Raw genomic sequence first — 21950 nt, 5'->3', positions numbered from 1 at the left:
TTATTAAAACAAACGAAAGAAAACCTAAGAAAATGGAAAGACATCCCACGCTCATGGATTGCAAAACTATAGTAAGATAACAATACTACCCAAAGAAATCTATATATTTAGTACAATTCTTAAATTCTAATGGTCTCTTTTACAAAAAGGCACAAGTTTTTGGAATTACAAAATACTCCAAATAGTCAAAATAATCCTGAAAATAAAAGGGTTGGAGAACTCACTCTTCATGATTTCAAGACTTATCACAAAGCTATAGTAATCAAAACAGTGTGATCCTGATAGTTATTGGAATTGAACAATCAGAAAAACAATAAAATAGAACTGAATATCCAGAAATAAACCCAAACATCTATTTTCAATTTGTTATCATCTATATCCAATGGCTAAACATTTTTTATTTTCATCACAAATATATAGTCAAGTCAGTTAGTATGAAATGCTCTCTCATTGTGGTTTGATTTACATTTCCCTAATGACTAATGATGTTGAATATCTTTGAACGTGCTTATTGAATGTCTGTATGTTTTCTTTAGGAAAAATATTTGTGACTGGCAAATATTTTTACCCAGTCTGTGAGCTGTAGCTTTGCTCTCTTGATTGTATCCTTTGATGCACAAATGCTTTTAGTCTTGATGATGTGGTTAGCCATCGTCCCAGCACCACTGCTGAAAAATCTATTCTGTCCTCATTGGATGGTCTTGGCTCCCTTGTCAAAATTCCACTTGCCAATAAGTCTATCCTTATGCTAGTACCACACTGTTTTGATTACTATAAACTTACAGTAAGTTTTGAAGCCACGAAGTATGAGTCCTATAATTTTATTTGTCTTTTTCAATATTGTCTTGGCTATTTGAAGCTCCTTGCAATTCCATTTGACTTGGAGGATTATTTTTTTCTATTCCTGTAAAAAAATACTTGAAAAGTTTCAGGGACTGTATTGGCTCTATGAATCACTTTGGGTAGCACTATATCTTAACACTATTAAGTCATCCAATCCATGTATTTGGGATGTCTTTTCATTTGTTTCTGCAATGCTTTGTAGTTTTCATTGTACAAGTCTTTCACTTCCATGACTAAGTTCATTCCTAAGTATTTTATACTTTGGAATGCTATTGTAAATGAAATCATTAAATTATCTTTCAGATTACTCACTTTTGGTGTATAGAAACACAATTAATTTCTGTGTTTTGTTCTTGTATCCGAAACTTTGATACTTGGTTATTCTCTTTAGTTGTTTGTAGAGTCTGTGGAATTTTCTATAATGGGATTATGTCATCTGCAAGTAGAAATAGTTTTGATGTAGGATAGAATAAATAAGTAGGTGGAAAGGAGACAGACAAGAAGGAAGAGTAAAAAAATATATATATAACTTTGATATAAGAACCTGGAGCTGAAGTGCTTATGTCTCTAGTCCACAAACCAGTTCTCTTTCCCAGGCCTGACTCTCCCATAAATTCTTGAGAAACCTGTAGATCCTAGAATTAACAATATCTCTGAGAAAACCTATAATTTAGGATATCCTAGCTTATCCGTCAATCAACTAATGAGGACCCCAATCAACCCAAGATCATCCATCCTAAGGCTGACCAGACCACCAGACCATCAGGAAGCACCTCAGGACTAATGGACTGAGATCATCCACCCTAAGGCCGACCAGACCACCTACTCACCATAAACCACCTTGGGACTACCAGACTGAGCTCATCCTCACATACCGTCTCTGGCCCACCCTTCACGAAAAACCCCTATAAGAAGAGAACCCTGAACTCCTCCAAATGCCTTCCTCATCTCGAGGGGCCCGCATTCTCTCTTGAATGTGTATTTCCTCCCCCTTTTCCCCAATAAACCTCTGTCCATGTCTCTAACTGGCGCGTGCTGAAATTCTTTTCCATCACGTTAGCCGAGGACCCTGCAGACCCCGAGTTCCTGAGCTGAGAACTCACCCCAACCATTTTACTTACTCCTTTTTTAATTTGGATGCTTTTATTTCTTTTTCTTGCCTAATCGCCCTGGCTAGAGCTCCGACTTTTGAATAATACTGGGAAGTTGAGTACCCTTGTCTTATTTCTGTTTGTAGAGGGAATGTTGTCCGTCTTTCACCAATGTGTATGTTAGCTGTGAGTTTTGCATAAATGCCTTTCACCATGTCAAGGAAGTTCGCTCCTGTTTCTAGTTATCCAGGTGTTTTCATCATGAAAGAGTGTTGAATTACGTCAAATCCTTTATATTTTTTTCAGCAATTGAGATGATTATGTGGCTTTTTTTCCTTTGTTCTATTAATATGGTATATTACATTGATGGATTTTCTTATGTTAACTCACCCTTGCATTCCTGGGATAAATCCCCCTGGGCTATGGTACCTAATCCTTTTAATTTGCTTTTGATTTTGGCTTGCTAGTATTTTGTTAATAACTTTTGCATTTATATTAACAAGGATATTAGTCTCTAAAGTTTTCTTTTCTTGTGGTGTCTTTATCTGACCTTAGTTTCAGGGTAATATGGCTCACAGGATGAGTTAGTTCCTTCCTCTTTTTTTTTAAGTTTGAAAAGGTTAGCTGCCAATTTTCTTTAAATGTTTGGTAGAATTCATTAGTGAAGCCATCTGGCCCTCAGTTTTTCTTTGCTAGTTTTTTTTTTTTATTACTAATTCAATTTCTTTACTTTTATAGGTCTGTTTAATTTTCAATTTTTTGGTCAGTTTTGGTAGAAAGTATATCTAATATTTGTCCATTTTTTTCTGGTGGCCTAATATAGTTTACAAGATTATCTTGTAATTCTTTTTATTTCTGGAAAGTAGGCAGGAATGTCTTCTACTTTTATTTCTGATTTCACTTGCTTATTCTTATCTTTTTCAAACTTTTCAAAGAATCGACTTTAAATTTTATTGCTCTTGTTTTTCTATTCCTATTGAAATGTTTTTAATGGTATGGATGACATAAAGGACAGAAGTTAATTATAAGGAGAGGACTCTTGAGCCCTTTGCCAATTTTGGTAACAGACGTGGCTGAGCCTGGGCTACAGAGGGAAAGGTTGATGTTAAGTAGTTTCTATGTGCAGGTTCCTGAGGAGCCCTGGGAATAGAAAAGAGAATGAGAAAAAATGACAATAGTTTGCCGGTCACCGCCCTTTATCTCATAAAGTATGTCATGGTACATGTCTCGGGTCCTCGTGTCTAACTGCTCATCCCTCCTCCTATGTGGCAAGGCCCCTCTTGAAACAGGAAAACAATAAAATTCCCTCTGATCCAAGCAGAGCAGGTGTGCCTGTAGGTCAGCCATAGGGCCTATCGACATTGGAAGCAAGGAAAGAAGGAGAAAATCATTCCAGATGACTACAGAACCAACTTCAGTGGCAGGTCTGGTAGCCTTGGAGTCACTGAAGACCATCATCCTCCACAGAGCTGCTCCCCAGCACACTCATTTTCCCTCACCTTGACTGAGTTTCCTCAGCATGTTGTCTATGTCATTGGAAGAACCTGTAGTTCTGTAGTTGGAAACGGAGCTGGGTGACTATGAGACTTTTTATGAAAACACCAATTCAGGGCAGACTTTCAGTCAAGGCTGAAACAGGGGTAGGGGTATGTTACTTGGTCTTGCCTTTGACTTGAGCTGTGATTGGCTCAAGGGCTAGAGAAGAAGCTGGGGGTGGCCTGAAAGCTGGAGTCAGTGGCCCTGCACATGCTAGAGGGGAGAGGAAGGCTCACGCCAAAGCAGTGGTAGAAACACAACCAAAGGCAGAAATAGAGATGCGGGCCAAGGCTGGGAATGGAGCAATGGCCATAACACAGACAGTGACCTACACTCAGCCTGTAGCTGTGGCAAGGGAAGTAAGAAAAATGAAAGCTGTAACCAATGCTAGAGCCACAGCAGAGATTAAGACAGAGTCTGGTAGGGTGCCCCAAACGAAGTCAAAGGCCATGCCTGCGTCTAGGGTTGATTCAGTGACCAGGTCTGAGCTCAGAGCTGGTGCTGGCAGTGAGGTAATTTCAGATCCTGTACGAGGATGATGATAAAGCCAGTATTGGATTCAGACACAAGGAAAATGAAGACGCCAGCATCAAGCTCAGAACTGGGAACGCTGCTGGTATTGAGATCAACTCCACTGCTGAGGATGAAGAAGATGTCTGTGCCTGGTTCTGGACTGGAGAAGAGGCTAGTGTATGGTCTTGGTTCTGGCCTAAAAAAGAGACCCCCTCCTCCTCAAGTTTATTTGCCTAAGATCCAGGAAAAGTACACACCCACACACAAAACCAAACTTACTACAAACTAAAAAGCAAAAGCACAGTCAAGGGCCAGGTGTGTTGTCCTAGTCCCAGTTGAGGGAGGGGAACCACCCTTACCCCAGACAGAAACTGGACACAGGTTGTGACCTTGATAGAAGCCCTCTGGGGATTGGGCCTCTGACCAAGATCCCATTTTCTGATGGGCCTTACTTCCAGACAAGATTCAAATCCAGATCTGTCAAAGGGAAAAGTATGGGCCTAATCCAAAGACCTGCTGCTGTAAATCACGTAGCTTTTGTTTACAGTCTAAAGAGTTGGATAAACTCATTGACCTACTTAACTAAGGGTCCTTCCACTCACGAAATAGCTACAATGGTCATGGATATCAGTCCTGCCTACCCATTTACCCAAGATATAGTATATGATGAAAACTTTGCCTATAAGCCTAATGTTAAAGAACACCCTCAAGACTTCAGTGTCATAAGCGACAGCTCTGAATCTTCTGAAGAACCAAAAACAGGGGACTCATACATACATCACATTTTTAAGGACATCATCTCTTGTCCTTTGAACTCCTCTGTGCAGCTGACTGGAATTTTTTTTTTTTTTTGGTGGCACTGGGGTTCCTGGAAACTCTTCTACCTCTGGCCTACACTCCCAGACACCTATTTTTTATAATTTTATTTGGAAACAGGGTCTCTTAAGCCAGCGAGGCAGGCTTCGAACCAGCGGGATCCTCCTGTCTCCGCCTCCCAAGTGCAAGAATTAAAAGCCTGTGCCACCATGCCTGGCAAATTATTAATTTTTAATATGAATGATTAATTTTAGTGTGAAATTCAAAATCATCTGATTGCCAGTTACAGTCTAGACTTTCTTGTATTATTAAACAAAGTAAGTGTCAAAAATAAGTTGTATGTTGTAAAAGTATTTACATGCTTGTCTAAAAATAAAATCAATACAAGGGAACTGATTAGTGCTCAAGTACTGTCTTCATTGACTGCACTCTTTAACAAGAATGAGGCAAAGGCCAATATTCTTAATAACACTGAAATATTTGAGAATATAAATTCCCAATAAAAAAGACAAAGTTATTTACCAAGGAAAAGTTTACCAAATCTGGATGGATTTCCATATTCCAGGAAGCAAAAGGGTTTGGTCAGAAACTCCAAGAATTAGTGAGCACAATGATCCTGAAAGTCATACGATTAATCCTCCAACTCTGAATAGCCTTATGTTCTTACAAAGCCTTGAACAATTTTTTCCTGCTTTACAAAATGAAGTTAGTGAATATTACAATTATAAAGTCAGTGCTTATGTTCTCTGTGTTGAGGCAATTTTATGGTTACCACTTAATCTTGAGAACTTGAACATTTGTTGATTTTTATTGCGCTGTACAAAATAATTGAAGTATTTTTAATATTTCTGCAACATGATCTGGTGTTTACATTGATGTAAGGGTCTTCTTTAAGATTTCATTTACATGTTGTTAATAAAGTTGCATTTGAAACTGAGAAAAGGACAATTATTTTTATTCTAAACTCTTGTTTAGTCAGTTTTGATCTCTCAAAACTCTTCTGAGTTGCTCTGAATGGGCAGCAAAGATCATAGAGCTCACACAGTGTGCATGCCAACATCAGTCCAAAGCAGCCATGAATGCTGCCAGTGGAGTGAGTGCCACCAACATGCTGCTAGTTGCTGAGACTTCACATGTGTGGTTCTAACGCACTCTGTTGTTAGAAACTTAAGCTGCAACCTGGACATCAAAGAATCTCCTTGTTCATCTTTCTGATTGAGCGGCACTTAACCTAAAGCTTGCAAGTAGGGTGGCCCCACAGATTTTGTTATTGGTGTTGGTAGTTTAGGCCCCCTTTTAAAAATACTGCTGGGAGTTGAAGGGCTAAATAGGTTTTAGACTGGACCCAGCCCTCCCTCCCCAGTGATGTGAGGCTAGGACCTCAGTGCTTTCTCAGAGATTCTAAACAAAACCCAATCACAGCAGATCACAGTCCAGTCATCATCCCAATGGCCACAGCAATTCCAGCACCAAAGAGTTAAATATTACTCACCAGAAAACCTGAACTGATTCTACCACTTGCTTGAAGAACACATTTTCACAGTTTCTTCAGTCCACATAAGAAGAGTGAACTAAACAGAGACAATTAGAAAACAGACAAAATTGGACGTATCAAAGAATTTCCATAGCAACATAAATGAATACATAAGTAAAAAAATATTTCACACCCTGTGTGTGCCATTCCAGTGGTTTGTAATACACTGGGTTCCCTTTCTCTCACAACCCTCCCGAGAGTCTGGAACTCATGGATGGGACAGGCTGTAGACCTCGAGGTGTCTGATCGCCACTCACAGGTCATCAAGCACCTAGCTATCACGCACAGACAGCACAGGGCCAGCATCTCAGCTCCTCTTCTCCAGCAGCCGGCGATGCCTGGTCTGGGGGTGCTGTCTAACATGAGGACCTGATCCAGAGAAGTTTATATCCTTCCACATACCAAGTACCATCACAAGAGTCCTTATTTCTACTAACTTTGAGACACCTGTGGCTGGTCCCCTCTGACCTGAGTGCCAGAGCCAGCCGGCAAAAATACGGGTTCTGAAGAGAGGTGTGAGGATGAAGAATTCAACTCTTAGAATTTGATTCTCAGAATATTTAATTTATTCTAACGTGGTGGGGGGGGGGCACCAGCCTACTATCTCTACTGGCCAACCCCTTCTCCTGGGTCAATATCTCTACTGGTCGACGACTACTCCTGGGTCAGTATTCTCTATTGCGCCAACGCTGGGTTTGTTTTTCTAGAGGTATTTATACAGTTGCAGGTCAATCAATATCCTCGTGCTACCACCACCAGAGTACAATAAAGACCAATACAAAACACATACGTTACAGGTAGGTTAATCAGTACCCTCGTGCCATCACCACATGATCTTTTCCCAGACCTTTTACTCTGAACTTTCCATGACCCCAAATGTTGTTGACTCTGGGTGAAGGACAGAAAGCCTTAATGGCTCCCCATACCTGAGTGTACAAAGTTTCTTTTTTCTGTATGAAAGCAGGGACTAAAGAAGGGCCAGGATCTTTAAGTCAGACAAGAGCCCTCAACAAGCCCAGACTCATTCTGCCCCTTCCTACCCGCTCCCAAGCATGACTCGGTTAACCAGCACTGCTCTGTGTGGCATAGTGTTACTCTGAATAGTCACCAAAGGACACTTAAGTATCAAAAGACAATTATTTCTGCTAAGAGATAAATGAGAAATCAACAAGGTTTAAAGGGCAGAGTATGGATTTGGGGATAAGAACTAGATCTAGGCTAAATCCTCCATTGGCCATTTTTTATTTATTGATTTTTATTAAGTTAACACACACCAATCACTGTATTTGTAGAGTAGAAGTGAGAACTTATGCAAAGCAGCAGACACGGTGGCTGGCGTCCCACAGGTAGTCAATAGGATGGGCTCCATCCCCTAGCGTGATGTCCCACAGACAACAGGGGTCAGGCCTCAAGGCTCGCCATGCTCTATGATAAAGAGAGAGCAGCTGGGGATGTCTGCAAGGGGAATGCTGAGTGTACCATTAACTCCAGAGCAAGCCAGTCTCCAGAAGGGAAGGAAACCATCAACTGGGTTTCCATCAAGAGCCACATGCAAGATGTAAAAGATAGTAGCACCCTCCAGTGAGATTTTCACCCTGTTCTTTGATGATTCCTGTCCGGAGTGCTTTCAAGGGCTGCTCGGCCAAGCTCACCTCTCAATGCCTAGATCTGGGCTCTGGTTACAAACTCTAGTCTAGTTGTGGTCTGTAGACCAGCATCAGCAATGCCAGGGAGCTCCTTAGAAACGCAGGTCCTCAGGCCCTGGTCCAGATCCCCAGAGAATCAGAATCTACCTTTTAAGACTATTCCAGAAGAATCCCATGCACAAGAAAGTGGGAGAAGCAGGGCCGCAGCTCACACCCTGTGCCAAATGGCAACTTCTTATTTAAGTAGGCTGTTTGTTGAGCAGCTGTTGTGTGTACTCACTGTTACATCCATTGAGTCTATTTTCTCTTCAAAGAAGTAGAAGTTACTATGCTAATGTTTGTATGCTCAAAATGAGGCTCAGAGCTTTTGAGTGTCTCTCCTGAATCATCAAGAAGAGATTACAGAGTCTGTCAAGCAGATCTTACCTCTCATTTCTTGCACCGAGTCTGGCAGAAATAGGTTTAGGAAGCAGAGCCCTCAAAGTGCTAGGAATTCCTCTGACAAACACTGTAAAATACCAGTAATTTTATCATATGGATAAGGACACCTTACCAGCAGGGTATGAGGATAAATCATGTGTTGTAACACACAAAAATAATCACACACAGGACTGGGCATGGTGGTGCATGCTTGTAATCCCCGTGCTTGGGAGGCTGAGACAGGAGGATCTCACAGGTTCAAAGCCAGCCTCGGCTACTTAGTGAGGCCCTCAGGAACTTAGTGAGACCCTGTTCCCAAATAAAATATAAAATAGGTCTGGAAGCATAGCTCAGAGGTAGAAAGCCCCTGGGTTCCACCCCCCAGTACCACCAAAAAAAAAAAAAAATCACACACGGGAGCATGGAAACAACTGTGCTATGATACCTCCTGGTCGTTCGGGATAGCAGGTGTATGGCTGGGTTTCCTTCCCCAGAAGAATATGCTGCTGTTTGTCTCTTAGCTGCAAGGAGATGGGGCATTAAATCATAAAGGAAAGGAAAGCCAGGAGGAAGAATGGATGCAGAAAGTCCTTTAGTAGTTGCCTTAGGACTTAGCACATAGAACACAGATGAAAGTGAGACACCGTCACTTTGAACAGTCCCTTCGCAAAGCGCCATCCCTGCTGTCCTTCATCCTTGTTGCTGTTTGTTGAAGGTTTGTGAAACTGACTAAGAGTGTTTTATGCTAATTGGCTTTATCTGACATCCCTTTATCATTTGAAATTAATAGACAGCCTAGTAGATACAAGGTTAATGGAATATCTTCTCCACCTCGGATTTGCAACTTGGCATTTTCCCCAAAACACCACTTTCATCTTTATATAAGTGATCGTGTCTATAATGTCTTCTAAGAAAGGCTCACTGTCTGATCCCATCAACCGGCTTGTGAAACATTCCAGAGGGAAATTGTTCACTGTCTTGTGGAAGCTATTCTACTCCTGGCAGCTCCTAAGTGCCCAGCAGACTTGACATGCTCTTAACGTGGTTGGGAGTTGGCAGCTTGATGCACCAAGCACCAAGCACTAACTAGCCGTGCAGCAAGGCCCCTGCTTCTGCAGCCTCTGCAAAGATGCCACCGGCACAAGACAGCTTCCCTTGAAGCAGACCCACCGAGGCACCCCCCGGGCACAGAGATGACAGCATCCTCCCTCTCTGTCTGCTTCTTTCTCTCTCCAGGAAGACAGGCTGAGTGATGCTTAGGGGAAGCATGAGCATTTTCATGGCTTCCAGATGATGGGAGACCTCTCCATGCCTCTGAGTAACTGTGAGAGGCAGGAATGGGCAGAGAAGAGCAGTACATGGAGCAGCTGTTTGAGCCTTCCAGGAAGAGCGGAGAAATTGACAGGCTTTCCTCAATTCGTCCAGCTCTGGTTGTGGGGAAACAGGTGACTGTAGAGAGGCAGACCGAGGCAGATTCCACAAAGATAGCTGCATGTGCGCTATGCTCCAGGAGCTGCAGGGGCCATTTCTGTTCAGAAGTCTTGAACAGTACTATGCCAGTATTGAAGACATACCAAAAAAGCATAATGAGCCAGGTGTAGTGGGGCACACTTGTAATCCCAGTACTTGGGGAGACTGAGACAGGAGGATCACAGGTTTGCGACTAGCCTCAGCAACTTATCAAGGCCTTCAGCAACTTAGTGGGACCCTGTATCAAAAAAGAACATAAAATATGGTCAGGGGTATAACTTAGAGGGAGAATGCCCCTGGGTTCAGTCCCTGGTACGGCAAACACACACACACACACACACACACACACACACACACACACACACACACACACACTATTACATTATTTGAGGTCAGCCTCAAATTAACAACTTAGCCAGACCCTGTTTCAACACAAAATAAAAGAGCTGAAGGTAGAGCTCAGTGGTAGAGTACTTGTCTAGCATGTGAGAAGCCCTAGGTTCAATCTCTAGTCACACACACACACACACACACACACAGAATAAAACATAAAATAATGTGTGCACATCTCCCATTTCCTCCCCTGATTCCATTTCACAAGGAATCCCTATCCTCAGTTTATTGCTTATCGTGATGTGCTTTCCATGTCTTTGCTACAGTCTAGCTGCTCTGCATATTTTTAGACCTTATTTACATCTGTTATATACATCTGCATCAAATATAGATAGATGCAACAGGAAAAACAACAAAATGCAAGCAGTCTAAACAAAATACGAGTGTATTCCTCTGTCACATGGAGGTGGGCCACTCAGAGTTTTCACCGTGGATCCTTGGAATCCAGGCACCTGCTTTCTGTTTCAGCAATGAAGGCTCATGGTTTTCATTTCCAAAGCCACCTCCTAGTCCAAAGTTAGCTGCTGGAGTTTAAAGCTATGTCCACACTGCTGGAAGAGGGAAAGGGTGGGAGGGCCAAAAGGGGTCATTAGCAGCTAAGCACACCTTCTTTAAGAAGTTGTTGAAAGTGCTAGTGATGACTTCCATCTATAGCTAGCAATGCCCCATGCCAATCACATGACCATGCCAAGCTAAAAGGTACCTTTAATTCTGAGAAGCAACTTAGCAAGGAATAATGGTGTTCTGTTACAAAGAAGTAAGTACAGTGTGGCTATAAACAACTGTAGTCTCTGCAAAGATCCTACTCCGTATCCACCTGTTTTTGCTTACTTGCACTTGTGAGATCCATGTTGAACATTACAGCTTTGGTATTCACTGCTGTATACTATTTTGTTGTGTGAATATTTCAGGCTTTATTTACCCAGTCTCCTGTAATTTGTGATCTGGCCTGTTTACCTAACTGCAGTTTTCTGATAGCATTGGGCATGTATTTATTCATTCACTCAATCATTTATTGTTAATGATTAAATTTATAAGTACCTATGACACACCAGCAATGTAACAGGTGGGGAAATATTTTTGAACTATTAAGTATGCAAATGTATATGAAGAACTTAGAAGATTTATTTAGGCTTATGGTTTCAAAGGGTTCAGTCCATGGTGGGCTGGCTCCAAGGCAGAAACATAATGGCAGAAATGTGTGGAAGAGGAAAACTGCTCAGCTCATAGCAGCTGAAAGCAGAGAGAGGAGGGAGGGAGTGAGGGAGACAGACAGACAGACACCAGGAAAAGTTAAACTTTTCCTCCAGCTAGGTCCGACCTTGTAGTAGTTCATTTAGCCATCAATGGATTAATCCACTCATGAGATCAGAGTGCTCACGCGCCAACTTCCCCGAAGCCCCACCTCTGGCCATTGCTGCATGGAAGACACATGAGACTTTGGGGGCCTCTAGACCAAAGCCATAACAGACTTGTATTTATATTTCTGTGTTCATATATCCTTAGGCTTCATCTTCCTTCTGTGACGGCTCTGCCTGGAGAGTACTATGGCCTCAGAGAATGAGAACTCAGGCAGGATCTCTCCCAGGGCTCTAGGCAAGTCTCACCACATCTCAGTCTCTTCGGCCGCACAAAAAGGCCACTGTGGTGGGCACCGCCGCCTTCCTTACAGGGTTTGGTGAGAAGTGTCAAGATGGAATTAGGCTCAGGCACGAAGATTTACATTCCAGTGCCAGCCATTTTCCAGTCTTCATGAATAATCCTGACTTTGTATTCGGGGCTTTTAGACATAATAATAAAACAAACGGAATCAAAATCATCATTCATATTCTTAACAAGCATTTTTCAGTAATGTTTTGAGTAAGTGCCTAATAAAGTTTCAGAAATAAAAGTAACTCATGTTTATTAAAGAGGAATTACTCAGTTTCCATTCATAAGCTTCAATATCCTGCTTAATGGATTCCATACAACCTAACGTAGAAATCCAGTGCATGAGTTATGGTGAAACAGTCCACAAACACTATATGGTTTCCTTTCTTACAGTTGTTTCCCCTCCATGAAATAACAATGGGGAGCGCTGCTCAAATAAGGTCATTTCTTACAACAGAATGAAAGCATTAGAGGAACACTGGTTGTATTTTAGCCAAAGGGCCAGGACGGCAAAGGCTTCGTGGTCAGACGGTGCCCCCTGGTGGAGGACACACCACATACACGGTGGACCAGAACAAACTGGGCTCTGGACATAGCTGGGGCTGCAGGTGGGCGGCCCAGAGAGGCAAACAGGGATGGAAGGCCTGTGAGCCCTGTGCTGCATGGAGGAAGCCCGGCCCCCACCAAGTGAGGAGGTGGGTGCAGCGGGCAGGAGGAGGACCTGCTCATCAGGACTCACAGTTGAGGGCCTAGAAAACTCAACAGGCTTAGAGCAAATGGTGAAAGGAGCACCGATGCTGAGCCTCTTTCTGGGTGCCATTCTGGGCCCTGTGGCGGCTCTGTGACTTAGGGAGGCATGTGCATTTCTCCGAGCTCCAGGTGCCTGCCTGTCTGTAAAACAGAGTAAGAACAGCGCCTGAGCCCATGGATCAAACGCAAGCATGTCAGGAAAGTGTTTTAAGGTGGTGTACACTAAAGCAGCCAGCACTCTTCATACCACAGAGGACACCTGGCTTCCCAGGCTCACAAATGGCTTCTGATGCCCAGCCTTCCCGCAGGGCTGTCCTGGAGAGGAAACCAGGATGGCCTGACCCATAGGAGGCGCTGCGTGAGCCCGTGTGTGCGTGGACCAAGTCACTTTCCCGATGATTGAAGCCAGGTCCCTCAGGACAGCGGCTGGGGGTGGAGTGGGACGGGGTCAGTGCCCCACTGTGAGGGACAGGGAAGGACACGGATGAGAGATCAGGCCAGGGCCCTGCAAGGGACACACGGCACAGGTTCCAGGAGGACCGGAGAGGTTGTTCTTGGAGGTACCCACTTTCCTCAAGCAGCGAGCTGGAGCCAGCAGGCACATAGATAACAGGATAATTATGGGAATTTTCCTGGAACTTGCTTTTTAAAAGGTGTTTACCTTTCAGTTCCCTCAAATGTGCTGCCAAAACTGCAGGTACTTAAAAAATGTCAAGAAGCACTGTTGTGACTAAGAACCCTGGCTGGGAAGGAGGCCAGGCAGCCACACCTTCGGCCTCAGCCTCCCGTGGGCACCGGGCTCTCTTCAGAGGGGCCTGGAAGACAAGTTGGAGGGGGTTCCATGCACAAATTCGTCCCTGCAGGACCCCACACTGGATTTCATGTGTTAATGGTCAGGGTAATTAATCAATTGTTTTAAACAATCCAAATAATAATGAATGGTGCTGAATAATTATTTGCAAATAATAATGAATTATGCGGTGCTGCTAGTGTGAGTCTTAGTCCTAAGTGCATAAATTCTATAAGCTGCACCATCTCATTCACTTCCCCCAGTGGCTTCACCAAGAAGTCACGATCACGTCTCCATTTTCATGGAAGAGTTAACTGGCAGGGCGTGGTGACACACGCCTTCAATCCCAGTACTTGGGAGACTGAGACAGGAGGATCATAGGCTCAAGACCAGCCCCAGCAATTTAGGAAGTCTCTTAGTAAATAAATATTTAAAAGTCAGCTGAAGGATGATAGAATAATGTTGTCCATTGAAGGTAAAGAAATGACTGTCCTTGTGTCAAAATCAGCCAGATACCTGACTTTGTAAATGTGTTTATATTGGCATACAGTCATGCACATTTGCATATCCACCAGCTGTGGTTGTTACCCACTGTAATGAAGGAGTTGAGCATCTGTGTCAAAGGACATGTGACCACCATAGACTAAAATATTTGCTATCCAGCCTTTTGTACGTTTGTTTAGACTACCTGCCCTAAAAGCTTTTCCTTCTTTCTTTCTTTCTTTCTTTCTTTCTTTCTTTCTTTCTTTCTTCCTTCCTTCCTTCCTTCCTTTCTTTCTTCCTTTCATTTGCGGTACTGGGGATGGAACCCAAGGGCATTCTACCTCTGAGATACACCCCCAACCCTATTTTCTATTCTTTATTTTGAAACAGGGTCTCACTGAGTTGCAAAGGGCCTCACTAAGTAGTTGAGGCTGGCGGCGAACTGTGATCCTCTTGTTTTAGCCTCCCAAACGCTGGGATTACAAGCGTGCGCCACCACTCCCGGCTCCTAAAAGTCTTTATTTGAGGCACCTTTAAAACTCATGTTTACTGCTGGGCGTGGTGGTGCACGCTTGTAATCCTCCCCCCCTCACTTGGGAGGCGGAGACAGGAGGCTCACACAGGTTCAAAGCCAGCCTCACTGGCTTAAGAGACCCTGTTTCTAAATAAAAATATAAAATAGGTCTGGGAGTGTAGCCCGGAGGTAGAAGGATTTCCAGGAACCCCAGTACCACCAAAAAAAAAAAAAAAAAAAAAAAAATCATGTTTACTTATGCTATCTTTTTCTTTCCATCCTGAGAAGGCAATCCAACTACTCTCAAACCCCAATTAGAATTAAGGATTTTAATTTTTATAATGATGATTTTTCAGTAGTATATTAAAGCTAAATCTGTCCATAACATAAAATAATTTTTCTTGATAGAGATTTTTAACCATGACTTGGCTATTTCTATTTTCTAGAATCTTTTTGAATCTATGACCTTTCCCCCCTTAAATTTTTAATTTTTAATTTTTAACTTCTTGTGGTACTAGGGATGAAACTTAGCTGCACTTTACCTCTGAGCTACACCCCAGCCTTAATTTAAAAAATTTTGTTGACAGCCAGGCGCACGCTTGTAATCCCCGCGCTTGGGAGGCTGAGACAAGAGGATCGCATAGCTTTGAAGCCAGCCTCAGCTACTTAGTGAGGCTTTCAGCAGCTTAGTGAGACCCTGTTTCCAAATAAAATATTAAAAAGGTCTGGGAGTATAGCCAGGAGGTAGAAAGCCTCTGGGTTCTACCCTCAGTACCCCCCCAAAAAAAATTTGTTTTGAAACAGGGTCTAGCTAAATTTCCACGAGCTGGCTCAAACCTGTGATCCTCCTGCCTCAGCCTCCCAAGTACTGGGATTGTAGACATGCACCATCGCACCCAGCCTAAAAAAAAAAAAAAATAATAAGTAGATTTAGCAAATGAAGTCTGGAGTCCTAATTGATTTGCTAGGAGTCATGTGAGCAGCCAAGTATAGGATCCAGAGAAGAGCCCAGTACCCTGGACCTTTTAAGAAGGCCCAGTGGCCCAGCCTCTGCCTCCCCACAGCAGGGGCCTCAAGCACTATGTTGGGGTCCCTAGGCACCATGTTGGGGTCATTACCTAGTGGTCAGACAGCAAGGCTGGAAGAGTTACATTCCAAATGCTCACAGCCTGTTACTAAGCCCTCAGCATCTACAGGATCCGGAAAGCACTGCCACTACCTTTCCATCTGACCTTATCTAGACTTCCTCCTTGGCTTCTTTGTTTCATTTATGCACGGGGTGTGCATATGTATGTGTGTGCATGCACGCATGTATGTGTGCGCATGTGTCTGCATGTGTGCAGATATGCATGTGTTTGTGTGTGTGTGCATGTGAAGTCCTCAGTTTTCATGACTCAACCTTAAGCCAATAAGAAAAACATCTTAAGATCTACCTCGGATGAACGCCAGTGTAATAAATATTGGTTTTGCTATCATCTGAGCCCTGGGGTACGGAATATGAAATTTGCAAAGGTTATTATTCAGATCAATCAGTGAAGACCACATCAGCGCCTCACCGGGAACCCGGCAGCTCAATTAGCACACAGGGCATTCACTCAAGTCTCTGGAATGCAGCTCACATCAGCCAGGACCTGCCGGAGCAACGCTGAAGTTAAGGATATGTCACAGGAAATCAACAGAATATGCAGTTTGATCAGCACATTCTGAGAGCAGATCATTAAAATATGCAACCAGATCCCCCAAGTGCATGAAAAATTAACTAACAAGTTTTGTATCTTGATCAGTTTAATGAGCGGGAAGTCACTGAACAAGAGTGTCAAATTGTACAGCCTGGCGAGGGGGCAGAGGATTGTCTGAGAGCGGCAGGGGGAGGGCCAGAGCCGATAGTCGCGGTTTTCAAAATGCCAGGCCTTAAAATTCAACGTTGGGAAAAGCTGATTAGTATTGAGACGGTGTCCAGGCTGCGTCCAGCAGCGTGTGCTGCGACATGGAGCGTTCTCATGCTAATGAAACATTGATTCTCTCTTTCAAGGTTCACTGAGTCTTAATGGACTCAGCCATGGGCCTGGAAGGCCCTGCCAATGGCTTCCCACACACATGCATGGAAGTTGGGGCAGTGGAAGTCTTTGGAATATCTAAACCATCTGACCTTGAAAAATGAGGGGGAGGGGCAAGGGAACACACCCTCTTTAATTAAACCGCAACCTCACAGATGCAGGTGCCACTGAGGAAAATGCAGGGCTTGATAAACAGAGAATGCCCAAGCCAGAGAGTGGGTGGAGAATCTAAACAGATTAAGTACAAGTGGTTGATGACCTCAAGTAGGTGTGTGGCTCAGGCTGTTACCGAGGACTATGGGGCTGCTGTCCCTCCACCAACACAGCCCCCTCTTAACTCAGCCACGCATGCTCTGGCGCCTTGGCCCGGGTACAGAGAGGGACTGGAGCTCCAGTCTGTGGATTCTGCTGTGCAGCTTTATCTTGGCCGACCAGCTGGCATTGCTGCTGTGACGGTGCTGTTTTCCCAGGACATAAGTTTACCCCCCCCTTCCTGTAGGAAGCCCAGCAGCAGAAAGAAGGACATCCCCAACCAAAGGCAGAAAGCAAGTCGAGGGGGAAGCCTTCCATAGACAGGGGACGATTGGCAGCCTGGAGGGTCTGGGCCCTTCCACTGAGCCCGTGTCCTTGGAGGATGGGAGAGGGGAAGAAGAACAGATGCTACCGGTCTGTCCAAAATTGCCTGGACTTCCCAGAGTGCAGCACAGAGGCATAGCCAGAATGGCTTTGCATCAAACGTGGCATATGAACGACTTTAAAACTGTTAATAGTTACGATTCTATTTTCATGGGTGTTAGATAAAATAGAAATGGCACCTTAAATCTGTGCTTTTATTAAGATTTCTTAGAGGTAAGTAAAGCTCGCCAAAGTGAGTCAAAAGGAGGCTTAAAGAAAAATGTTCCATATGTAATACCGCACGTGATACATGCATTTGTGGAAAAATACAAGAGGATGTCCTAATGGCTACAGCTTAGGACCATTTGGATTAGAATATCTTCTTGGGTAAGGATGTTGCATGCAATTCGGTCTCTGAAGCAGTCCTGTGTATGCATAGGTGAGGGCACACAATTTTTAGTGGAAAAGGAGGAACAAAAGGTAGGAAGAGAACATGGACACAGAGGAAGGTCTGAAGATTTGTCATCCCTCGTTTTCACTGTGTGGCCTAAGGAAAGCTCTCCAGCCATAAGCCTCAGAAGAGGAAAAGTTCCAGAATCCATAGATAATTTTTTCCATATTGTATGGACACACAGGACTGGGCGCCCAGTGCTGTCATCCGGGTCAGCCCACATCTGCAGGAGGGCCCTGTGAGGCTTCCTCCCAAACCAATCAGAAAGTGTTAATTAAAACAGATTATGAGCCAGGCGTGGTGGTGCTATGCTTGTAATCCCAGTACTTGGGAGGCTGAGACAGGAGGATCTCAGGTTTGCGGCCATCTCAGCTACTTTGTGAGACCCTCTGCAACTTAATGAGACCCTGTTTTGAAATACTGAACAAAAACTAGGGCTGTGGATGTAGCTTGAAAGTAGAATGCCCCTGGGTTTAATCCCCAGTGCCACAGAATAAATAAACAATCCACAGGCAAAGAAGCCTAAAAGCAGTCCCTGTAGTTAGGTTTTTACCTAGTCACATACAAAGATACAAAATAAGAAAACGGTCTCTGGGTGCCAACACATTAGTGGAACATGAAACCAAAGAAGTGTTGTGGATTGCCACAAAATAATGCTCAATTAATAAAGGTTTTAATTAAATTTCTGCTAAGATTTTTCATTATAAATGATCGTCTACATCAAAATTATGTATATTATACATGCATGTATGATGTGAACACATACACACGTACATAAGTATATATATATATATATTATATATATATATATATATATATATATATATATATATATATATATATATATTTTTTTTTTTGGTGGTACTTGGGTTCCTGGAAGCCCTTCTACCTCCGGGCTACACTCCTAGACCTATTTTTACATTTTTTTAAATTTGGAAACAGGGTCTCCTAAGCCAGCGCGCGGCTGGCTTCAAACCTGCGCGATCCTCCTGTCTCTGCCTCCCTCCCAAGCGCAAGGATTACAAGCGTGCGCCACCACGCCCGGCTCATAAGTATATTTTAAAATAATACAACAATCCCGGCATGGTGGCGCATGCTTGTAATCCCAATACTTAGGAATACTTAGGAAGCTGAGATAGAAGGATCACAGGTTTGAAGCCAGCCTCGGCAACTTAGCTAAACCCTGTTTCCAAATAAGAAATAAAATTGTGTTGGGGGTATAACTTGGAAGTACAATGCATCTGGGTTCAATCTGCAGTACTACTATTACTACTACTACTACTACTACTACTACTACTACTAATAATAATAATAATAACACATGTGTCCCTCCAGCCAATTAAGAACAGGGCTCCTACTCAGAAAGCTGCCATTGTGCATCCCTTTATGCACAGAAAACCATTTTATTGAGTTTAATGCTGACTATGACTTGCCTTTCTTAATCTTTTTTTTGCTTTTTGCTTTTTGCGGGTCTGGGGATGGAACCCAGGGGCATTCTACCTCCGAGCTACACCCTCAGCCCTATTTTTTATTCTTTGTTTTGAAACAGGGTTTCACTAAGTTGCAGAGGCCTCACTAAGTAGCTGAGCCTGTCCCTGAACCGCGATCCTCCAGTCTCCGCCTCCCGAATGCTGGGATTACAAGCGTGCGCCACCACGCCCGGCAGAACTTGCTCTTTTCACCTGGGCATTGTGATTTTAATCTCGACAGGAATCAGTGTGCATAGATTTGGCTGATTTTACTCCTATGCTCTCTCCCGGTGAATACACTGTGATCACTTATCCACTGTACTGCCCATGGACATTCAGATTCTGTTCACTTTCTAATGTTATAACGCACACTGCTTCATGGGTTGAGTGCACTGGTGTGCTCTCCGTGGGTCTGGTGTGCAAGGCAAGAGGCTTGTGGTCACCCCAGGACCAGCGTCGCTAGGCCTGGGGACCCACTGCCCCAGTTCTTGAGGAAGTATCACACCGTTTTCCAGGATACCCTTATCAATTTCCTTCTCACCCTGCGCAATAGCAACCAAATGAAGTGACTAGCAGAAATGGACAAGTTATCTACAAAAAAAGATGTTATCAGAAAATATTAAAGGGGAACAAAGTAATTTTGGAATTCTGGTACTTTCACGGGAAAAGAAAGCTTTACGATTGTACACTGAGTGTAGCGGCACATGCCTGTAATCCAAGTACTTCGGAGGCTATCACAGGAGCATCACAGGTTAGCCCAGCAATTTAGACAGATTCCATTTCAAAATAAGAACTAAAAGGGGGTGGGGGTATAACTCGGAGGTAGAATGGCCCCTAAATTCAGTCCCCAGTACTAGAAAAAAAAAAAAAAACACGAATACTGTAAAAATGTTAATTCTCCCCAGATTGACTATAAATTTTATGCTCTTTCAATGAAAAGTATTAGAATTTTTTACAAATGTTACAATCCGATCCTGAGTTTTACATGGAAATTTAAAGGCTCAAGGATAGTTAGGATAGTTTTGACGTGAACAAAGATAAAACCATCTGCTCTACTGAATAAGTAAATACAAATATGTGGTATTGCTGCGAGGGCAGATAATACACTACAAGAACAAAATCCAGAGCCCAGAAACAGACCATTTCCTGGGAGGAGACAGAATACACGGAGATGGCAGTCAGGTCACTGGAGAAGGGGCAGACTCCTAAAGTGAAAAATGCCTTTGAGATTGCTGTGGACTCTGTGAGGACAAAATAAAACAGATCCCTGCGTCCCACCACACGCGACAATCAATTCCTTGTGGGTTAAAGACTTAAATATGAAATATAAAACTTTAAAAGCTTTTAGAAAACAGCTAAGAAAATCTATGATTTCTTTATAGGGAAGAACTTCTTAAGAGACAAAAAGGATAAACCATAAAGAAAATTGTTTGTAATTTTGACTATATTAAAAACCAACGCATCAAAATACATTTATTTTTTTCCATATTTTATTTTATTTATAAGTGGAACATATTGAAAATGGTGTATATCAAAATACATTTTAAAAATATCATAGTATGAGCCGGGCGTGGTGGCGCACGCTTATAATCCCAGCATTTGGGAGGCTGAGACAAGAGGATCATGGTTCACAGCCAGCCTCGGCTACTTATTTAGGCCCTTTGCAACTCAGTGAGACCCTGGTTCAAAATAAAAAGAATAAAAAATAGGGCTGGGAGTGTAGCTTGGAGGTAGAATGCCCCTAGGTTCCATCCCCAGATCCGCAAAAAGAAAATGATAATAATAATAATAATAATAATAACTGTACAGATAAATACACAGATTATAAAACTGTAAAGAAGAGGAGGGAGTAATAACAGATGTTTCAAACACTGCATCATTTCTGGATGGGGAAAGGGAAGAAAAATTGGGGAAAGGATAAAAATCTAGTTGCAGTTTTTGCAGTTAATGTTCATTTATTAAGCTAAGCAGTAAGTACATGATTCTTGAATTTATTATCATCTCTTAAATTTTATATACATAATATATAAGTACAAATACTTATATGTATAAACTACAGAACTTATTTATTTATTTATTTATTTATATATTTTTGGTGGTACTGGGGTTCCTGGAAGACCTTCTACCTCCGGGCTACACTCCCAGACCTATTTTATATTTTTGAAACAGGGTGTCTTACGCCAGCGCGGCTGGCTTCGAACCTGCGCGATCCTCCTGTCTCTGCCTCCCAAGCGCAGGGATTATAAGCATGCGCCACCACGCCCAGCCATACAGAACTTATTTAAAATTTAAGAAAATTTAAATTTTTTAATTTTTAAAAATTAAATTAAAAATTATTATTTTATTTTTTATTATTTTATTTTGGTGCATTTTATTCATACATACTATTGGGGTAAAAAACTTGTGTGTACATACATGTACACATCACGGATTTAACCCCTACCCAATTCCCACCCCATTCCCTCCCCATCCCTCCTTCCCTTGCTTGGCTTAGTGGTTGACTTCCACATGTTTAAGTACATTGCGTGTAAAAAAAAAAAAAAAAATTTAAGACAAATTCTTTTTTTTTTTTTTTTTCAGTACCAGGGATGGAACCCAGGGGCATTCTACCTCCAAGCTACACCCCTGGCCCTATTTTTTATTCTTTATTTTTGAAACAGGGTCTCACTGAGTTGCAAAGGGCCTCACTAAGTACCTGAGGTTGTCCACAAACCATGATCCTCCTGTCTCAGCCTCCCAAATGCTGGGATTACAAGCGTGCGCCACCACGCCCAGCTTGAAGGTGACTCTTGATTGACCAAACTATGTGCCCAAGTAAAAAGAGATGTGACTGCAGGACGCGCAGGCCCAAAGCCCCGTTGATTCTTCAGGGACTACTTAGTAAAGTCGGTGAAGGAAGGGAGGAAGGA

The 21950-nt window shown here is 42.9% G+C and overlaps 1 pseudogene across 1 annotated transcript; it reads left to right on the top strand.

Annotated features, from left to right (window-relative positions):
* The first annotated feature begins 3748 nt into the window (after positions 1–3748).
* On the top strand, positions 3749–8133 carry LOC308263602 (armadillo repeat-containing X-linked protein 5-like; annotated as a pseudogene). Its single transcript has 4 exons — positions 3749–4836; positions 5805–5892; positions 7626–7679; positions 8044–8133. The product of its transcript is annotated as an armadillo repeat-containing X-linked protein 5-like (transcript).
* Positions 8134–21950: the final 13817 nt, after the last annotated feature.

This window comes from Muscardinus avellanarius (genome assembly GCF_963383645.1).
Source record: "Muscardinus avellanarius genome assembly, chromosome: 5".
NCBI classification, from domain to species: Eukaryota; Metazoa; Chordata; class Mammalia; order Rodentia; family Gliridae; genus Muscardinus; species Muscardinus avellanarius.
Note: the sequence above shows the minus strand (reverse complement) of the source record. Positions and strands in the feature narration are given on the sequence as shown.